Source organism: Amborella trichopoda, chromosome 8 (genome assembly GCF_054954075.1).
Source record: "Amborella trichopoda isolate Santa Cruz 75 chromosome 8, AtrichopodaSantaCruz75HAP2 v2.0, whole genome shotgun sequence".
Lineage (NCBI taxonomy): Eukaryota > Viridiplantae > Streptophyta > Magnoliopsida > Amborellales > Amborellaceae > Amborella > Amborella trichopoda.
The window spans coordinates 32,296,601-32,305,059 of NC_142343.1; the positions used below are offsets into that span (position 1 = coordinate 32,296,601).

General features: G+C 34.6%; 1 long non-coding RNA gene across 1 annotated transcript; it reads left to right on the plus strand.

The window, feature by feature from the left end:
* The first annotated feature begins 7,222 nt into the window (after positions 1–7,222).
* On the plus strand, positions 7,223–8,075 carry LOC148781020 (uncharacterized). The gene is made up of 2 exons (XR_016060683.1): positions 7,223–7,388; positions 7,575–8,075. It is a non-coding gene; the product is annotated as an uncharacterized LOC148781020 (long non-coding RNA).
* Positions 8,076–8,459: the final 384 nt, after the last annotated feature.

Consider the following 8,459-nt stretch of genomic DNA (forward strand, 5'->3'; position numbering starts at 1 on the left):
CTCTACTTTATTTGTGCTTGAAAGCCTAAATTCAGTTGGCATAGATCTAATTGTGAGCAAAATGTTTTGGCTTCAAGTTTGTAAAGAAATTAGTTTGAAAACAAGTCCAAACATTGCCAAAGGTTAGTCTATAAGAAGATCATGCCAATTAAACTCAAGTATTCATTAGGCACTCAAGATCTACATTCATTGCAGTTTATACTCTTTAATAGAAACTCACTCTGCAAAATTATTTTAAAATTGGTTTTTAACCTTATGAGAGAGATGTTGGGCGTGTATGTCTATTAAAGGCTTATGAGCGCTTGTAATTAAATTTTTGATATGATAGAACATGAACTCAATGGGAGTGTGATATTCTGTAGACCATATTAAGCAAATGATGTTTGCTGATACCGGTCTGAACTTTACGAGCTAGGCCAGTATGATTGGGAAAAACACATGTTACCTGGGTTATGATGGGTCGTTCCTTGATGAGGTCGGAGTATAACTGAAAGAGTGAGCCGATGGACTGTGTGACTCTTGTGTGTAATGGGGGCCCTCAGAGGTAAGGCTAAAGCTTTATCCGCGTACCATTACACGACATGCACATATGATAGCCGTTTTTGGAAAAAAGAACCACATTTTATGGTGAAGCTTGTGCACGTGCAAGAGATAACCCTATACACCATAGAGCAATTGATTGCATCAGATCTAGGTGACATTGATTCGTCTTTAGGAGAGAACCTGAAATTTATGACCATTTGCCGATTAGCTAGACTTTGGTGACCCACTGATGAGCCTCTACATGGATTGTGGGTCATGAGCAATGCTGGGTCGGTTTGAGAAAGCAAATGTGGACCGTAGTCCACAGTAGAAGGTAGAGTGCCCAATTGTTTATTTATTTATTCCTAGACCATATGGATCATCTTCCCATCAAAAGTATTTAATTATATATTTTTTAATGTTGTATGATTTTTAGAATTTTTATTTGAAGTTTTCTTAATCTCTAGGTATTTTATTTATGAAATTTGGATTTATAAAAACAGAGATATTGATTTTATATTGATTTAATTATAAAAATTGGATTTTATAAATTTTTTAAAATCATATATTATTTTTAATAATTTAAATATTGCATGGGAGGCTCAAATAGGTATATGGGCCTGCCATGTCAATTCGATGGGGCCCATGAAATGCCACCTAGGGTGGTACGCCCCACCTTGTGCAACTTTCCTTCTTGAGTTTGAGCCTTGAGGCTTGAAAGTGAGATAACTTGTGTTTTAGAAATTTTTGTGTTTGAAGGAAGCTTTTGAAATTGAATAAGGAAATTGTGAGAAGGCTTGTGCAAAAAAATAAAAAAGCACAATATTATTGTAGATAATTTATTATTTAAATTAAATGATAGAAAAATGGTTTAAGAAATGGGGGATAAAGGTTCTAGCACATTTCATATGATCTTGATGAGCTATTTATAGAATTGAGGGCTCATATCTCTTATCCTACAATTCATCTAAGATTAATGGTACATATTTAATCTTACAAGAAGAGGCAAACTATGGAAACCCTAAAATCCCTTGAAGCACTATAAAAAAGGATGGACCCTACCCAATATTCTCTACACTTAAAATCTCTCTCCTCTCTCCCATATACAATAGAGGGACACACCCCTAGTATTGTAATTATCGCTCTCTCTCGAGTTTGTAAAAAGGGGGGTACGCTCCATCTGTTGATATTCTCTCTCTCCCTTGACCAAAGTAGGAAGCACGCCCCGCATAAAAGACATTTTCTGTCATCTCCCATTTCTTAGTAAAGAGATACTATCTCTCTCAACTAGGTTATCAAGGGGTTAAACTTTAGTTTGAGATCCAAGCTTTTGAAATGAGTTCTTGTTCCATTAGAGGGTTTGGCCTAAATTGCTTTTTCAAGATTGAGATTGACGGTTGACCATTGATCATATGCCATTGGAAGGTGGTGACTCGATGTAAGGTATAAGAAACCCGGTTGAGGTAATCTCCGACACTTTCTTTATTGTTTCTTACCATATTTACTTCTTGTGTCTTTTATTATTCCTAAACATTGTTTGTGTATTTATTTGATTATTAAAAGAAAAGTTTTGAGTGGCATCAAGTTTTAGGACCTTAGATTTATTCTTTTGAAGTTAATTATTGTAAAAAGGCTACTTGAGTGATCTAAGCTGTGAAGAAAAAGAAAAAGAATAGAAAAAGAAGAAAAAACAAAGGAATATCTACTCCAGCTATATCACATAAAATCCTTCTTACATGAAATGGAGTGGGGGGAGGTACAAAGGTAGTGTTCTTTTTCTTTTGTGTAGTTTAATGGTAGGAATTGAATTTATAGATATATGTCATTGCTAAAGTTAATTGCTAATAGCTCGAGCCCAAGCTCGACACCTAAGAGAGATCGCATGGTAATGTTCCATAGAGATAGAGATAAGGAGTTGGCAAATAATAAAATTAATATAAAAAGTGAAAAATAGTAGGCCTAGGGCTGGCAATGGGGTGGACGGCCCTGCTGGCCCGGTTTAGCTTGGCTCAACCCTTATTTTTCTCTTCCTTTTTTGTATTTTTGCTTCATTTATTTTTGGTAGGGACGGGGGTAGGGCACAACCTTTGGCCTAAGGTTGCGCCGACTGTATGTGGACAAGGGCCAAGACATGGCCCAGCTTAGGACCAGCTTCTTGCCTCCCTTATAGGCCATCGTTGGCCTTTTTATAGCCCATGGAAGAATAGAATAGTCATGGTGCTTAGGGACACATTCTTCTAGCTGTAATTTAATTAAGAGATATGACTGATTGTGATATCCATTTGCTAAAAATAAATAGTCTCGTTATATAATTTTCCTTTAGTTAAATTGTCCAATCAATATTGGGTTATGGTTTAAATCTAGTGCAATTTAGTTAAATTGTCCAATCATTGTTAGGACAAACATTTAGTATAAAAATCTTGGCAATTGATGAAGATACGTAGGGGAATGTCTTCCCCACTGAATTAACCCCCCCACCTCCCCCTGCAAAAAAAAAAAAAAAACCCTTATTAAAATTTCTTGCTTGTTGGAGAATTTTTTTTGAGTTTCCTCTCATTTCCCATATTATTAATTAGGAAAGTCTACAATAAGACTATTTACCTTTGATACATGTTGATCACAATTACTCTTGACCATTAGATGTGAAATTTAGTGGCTTCATTTATTCCATTGACAATACTCAAAACTCAAAAGAAATTTTTTCAAACTTTATAATACACTCAGGCTGTCAAATTTTACATCGGATGGGTATAAGTAATTCTGGTCTTCTTGTATCAAAAGTAAATGGTCTCATCATATATAATTCCTTATTAATTTATATTTGAAATATATATTTTTATTTATATTGGTTTGAGATATTTAGTTACGGGATTGTATATAGTCTAACCATATATCTTTGGTATAAAGAGGTGACAATTATTCTTAGCCATTAGATGTCAAAATGGATGGCTTAAGATGTGTCACAAAGTTTGAGATTTTTTTTTTGAACTTTGATTTTAGTCAACAACGCTCTTACAACCACCTGATTTGAAATCAGATGGACAAGAGTGATTGTGACCTCCTTGTACAAAAAATAATAGCATATTGTATATTTTTCCTTTAGCTCCATGTTACTAATACAAAAGATGCATTAATTAATTATCAATTTGTTTATTAATATTTAATTAACTGCTTGCTTGCCTTTTTCTAAAGGAAAATGTTTATATAAGGTTGCAGTCTTGAAATGTAGAATTAAAGATGAAACTCAAAAATCCATCATAAAAGTTGTTTGGATCTTGGAAAGCCCTCTAATTGATCATCTTGATGTCGAGATGTACAAATATGAAAAGAAAAAACGATTTCGAGTCCTAAAAAGAGTATATCTTGCAACTCATCATCTAGACCATCCATTTTCAAGATTTTCATGTGTTTATAGGTCTACTTGATTTGAATCTTTTTTAGAGTTCAAAATTTTATAATTAGAGATGAAAATAGATTTTCAAATCATCCTAAGAATTTTTTATCTCAAAATTATATTTATGATAAAATTTAGAGGTGTGCCTTAATTAGATTGGTTAAGGTTGCAACCTTATGCAAACCACACCCTTCTCTAAATTCCTTGTTAAGTAATCCATTGGAGAAGATAATTAATATACAAATAATATTCCATTCGTCTTCCGGGTAACGGTACTAGTGTAAGCTTGACAACCTAGATTGAACCACCAATTTGCAGCCGTTGTTCACTGACAGCTTGATTATATTATGATCACTTATTAAGCATATTATTTCTTATTTGGTTTTTTTGCTGAGCTTAGGCGAGACACATTAATTAACAATTTTAGTTCAAAATTATTTATAAAAAATTGAGGAAAAATTATCAAATTACCCATAAGAAATAAACAAAATGTTAGAAATCGGGTAGGTGAGTTGTACTGGTAAATTTGTCATTACGATACAAGGAAGCATTTGATTAATCGACTACCTGGATGATACAAAGAATAAGTATTGCAGGATCTAGAATACCAAAATCGCCTCTTTTTTAGAGGGAGAAAGTTTGCGATAGTAGTAGATAACTTAGGTGCCAGAGGAAAAGTGAATTCCTATTTATAGAGAGAGAAAGTGCCCTTTCACCTTCACTTTCAATACATCTATTAGATGAAGTGTTGTAACTCTATGATTCTCAATCATAACAATTAAAAATTAAGTAAAATTTTTTTGAGAATTCGCGTGCTCCTCATAGGCCTTATGTTTCCTAAGATATTCTCATATTTGAGAATTTGGGATAAATAACTCAATACTTCTCTCTCTACAAATAATATAATGAACACTTCCCAACTATATTTTAAAACTAGATATTATTTTGAAGGAAAAAGTTTATATAAGGATGCTACCTTATAATGTAGAACTATGGATGCCCTTAAAAATTCCATCGGAAAAGGTAGTTTTAATGTTGAAAAATCCTTTGATTGATCATCTCGGCTTCGAGATGTATGGCTATGAAAAATAAAAAGATTTTAAGTTTAGGAAATAGTGCATTTTACAACATATTATCTACACCGTCTATTTTCAAGATTTTCATATGTTTATAGATCTACTTGATTTTAGCCATTTTTTAAATTTAAAATTTTATAATTAGATATAAAAATAGATTTTGAGATAATCCTAATAACATTTTACATCAAAATTATATACCACGATAAAATTTGAACGGCACCTTACCTCTACACCTACGGAGGCGTCCGTAAGCCAACTGCACCTATTTTGAAATAGCCAATATTCTTTATAGTAAAAGACATGATCTTGACATTGAATAGTTTCAAATGAGTAGAATGTTAAGTAATTCATCTTTTTTTTTGGTATTTTGATAAATTTCTCAAAAATTAAAAATGAAACTACATGCGTACATGTTGGCTCAAGGTCTAAGAGATTGAAGCAAAATTTCAAGCCTAGATTATTTCAAAGGCTACACGACTCAGCTCATTCCTTTTTTTTGAGTAAATTAAGGGGGAAGGTTGGTCGCCTACCTGGTTTCATTAATATAAAAAATAAGTTCCATTTAATACAAAGGGAGATCCTGTAATGAGGAATATTCAAAACACTAGAAAGCGAAAGGAAAGAAGTAAAATCCGGTGGTCTTGTTCAGCAGCTGAAGCCATAGCTACATATTTTAACAACCAGCTGAAGTATGATAGTCATTCTTATGGGGCTTTCCACTGATGTCAATGTTGCATTCAATCTCTGTCTCAGTTTCAACATCTAGACCTATGATAACACGTATCTCTGTCTCAGTTTCAACATCTTGACCTATGATAACACCTTCCTTGGGCACGACTTATTCTTGAGTCCGGCCGCCAACAAAATAAGTGTTTGATTGCTTTCAATGAACCGTATTTTTCAATAGAAACCATAAAATTTGGCAATCATCTTATGTGTCTCTCATTGATGGACCAATGTCAACCATTGTAGGCCAATTTTCCGGGGAATATGGATCAATTGATTGGTGTGACATGTATTGTAATGGGAGAAGGCTTTTTCAATATACGTGCTGCTTCATAATCATCGCTCACATCTATCATAGACAAATGGCTTGGCAGCCCTGGGTCATGATACTTGATTGTCATGATTTTAGGCTCATAACCTGCTAAACGTGTCAAATAGATCATAAGCTGGTCAAATGTACTATTTTGCAGAAAAAATGTCGCCTTGACTGTTACAGAAAAAATGCATGCCATTTGAGTTCCACTCGAAACAACCACCAAAATACAATGATAATTTTAGGGAAAACATATTTGTAGACCCAATTTTTAAATTTCATTTATATGTAGACCCAAACTTTCTAAACCTATCTTACAATATAGAGATTTCATCTTTTATATCTTCTGACCTTCTAAACTAAATCTACTCATTTTTACCTTAACTTTTTGACCAAACAAATTTGAAAAAGGCGTCTCTAAAAAAAACTAGTTTTCTCTATCTTTACGTGCTTCTCTCACGAGGAGAGAGAGACAGTTGGGGAACAGGGAGAAGACATGGGGGAAGGAGAGAGACTCTCACAAGGAGAGAGAGAAAGTTGGGGAACAGGGAGAAGACATGGGGAAGGAGAGAGAGTTGGAGGAATAGAGAGAGAAGATGTTTGAGAGATTGGAAAGAGAGAGAAAAACATGAGGAGAGAGGTTTTAAAAGAATGTTTTTGTAAAAATTTGTTTGGGTTAAAAAATAAGATAAAGTTGGTCTAGACGGTTTGAATATATAATAAATAAAATCTCTATACAGCTAGATAGGTTTTGAAACCTTGAATTTACGGAGAAATGAAACTTAAAATTAAGGTCTATGAAGATATTTTTCCATAATTTTACCCTAATCAGTAGGGGTGGCAATGGACTCGATCAGACCTGCGATCCGACGGGTAGACCCAACCTCGGGTCCGGGTATGGGTCTAAAGTTTGGACCCGAAAGGTCGGGTCCATATCCACAACCTAGACCTGAATACTATTCGGATTCGGGTCCGAGCCCAGCTGAACTCCATTCGGACTCGAATAATCTGGGTGTATGTGGGCTATTCATAAACGCTGCCAACACATTTATTTCTCACGAATATCCAGTTATTACATAAAATAGTAAAGAATGTGGGTATATTCATAAGTGTTGTGCAATACTGTAAATGTTGCCAATAATGTGGTTATATGATGGTTAAAAAAAAAAAAAAAAAAAAAACAGCCACTCGTAGTCATAGCCCATGGGTAGACCTGACCTTGGGTCCGTGTATGGGAGTGGGATCTTAGTGGATTTAGAGCCCCTGAAATAAGCAGCCATGACTCACGTGATGGACAGGGAGTGGAACCTTGGTGGATTTGTGTCTGCACCCTGGAATACCCGGTCTGCTTGAAGTTTGTGCCTCACCCAAAATCTTGAGTTTTCCCAAAACATAATCCATAATTGAGTCAAATGATATGGTTGTTACTTCTAATCCCACGTCATTTGTGCAAATTACATCTATGGATTGTGTCTCTTCATATATAGCATAGAAATGCAATGTTGGATGTAACCTCACCTGTTCGTTCATTTTCTACCAGGGAGAGATGAGATTAACCTCACACATCAAGGGTCTGAGTGGAGGAATGTTTCATCCCAACCATCCATTGTTCCCAATACAGTTACAATTAGATGAAGCTTGTATCATTTGCTACATTTATATTGCAGGTAACCTCACCTGTTCATTTTCAACAAAGGACCGATGAGATTAACCTCGTGCATTAGGGGAATCGAGTGGAGGAATGTTTGATCACAATTCCCAATAGACAGTTGAATTACCTGAAGCTTATATCATTTGCTAAATGCAGCATGATTTCCCTAATTGTCAGAATACTTTTAGGTATTCAGATCGGATATCCACCACCCACACTTATCCACAGATAACAAAGATGAGCTGTGATTCGCTTGTAAGTGGAACCACTGCTCATCTCCACCACTCACAACTATGGATGGTGGGTGGCCCACACGAGTACCGGATAGTATTAATGTGCGGTTACACAGGTATGATCCCATATGGGCAGTTATATAAGACATTTTTATAATGCATAAGCATTTGGGATGTCCTAGGATATGTCTCTCTGGAAGCTTTTGCAAATTGGGCAATGAAAGAAAGTTCCAGTTGATCTATACTTATTGATCTCATGAGAGTAGAAAAACCAGTAAAGAGTTAGTAAGAAAAAACAAACTCCCACTCTTTTTCCAATTTCTTATGTATCAAAAGAAAGGGTGTGGTTTGCATAAGGTTGCAACCTTAAACAATCCAATTAAGACACTTCTAAATTTCATAATAAATGTAATTTTGATATAAAAAATTCTTAAGATGACTTGAGAATTTGTTTTTATCTCTAATTATAAAATTGTGAACTCTAAAAAATCAAATCAAATGGTTCAAATCAAGTAGATCTATAAACACCTGAAAATCTCGA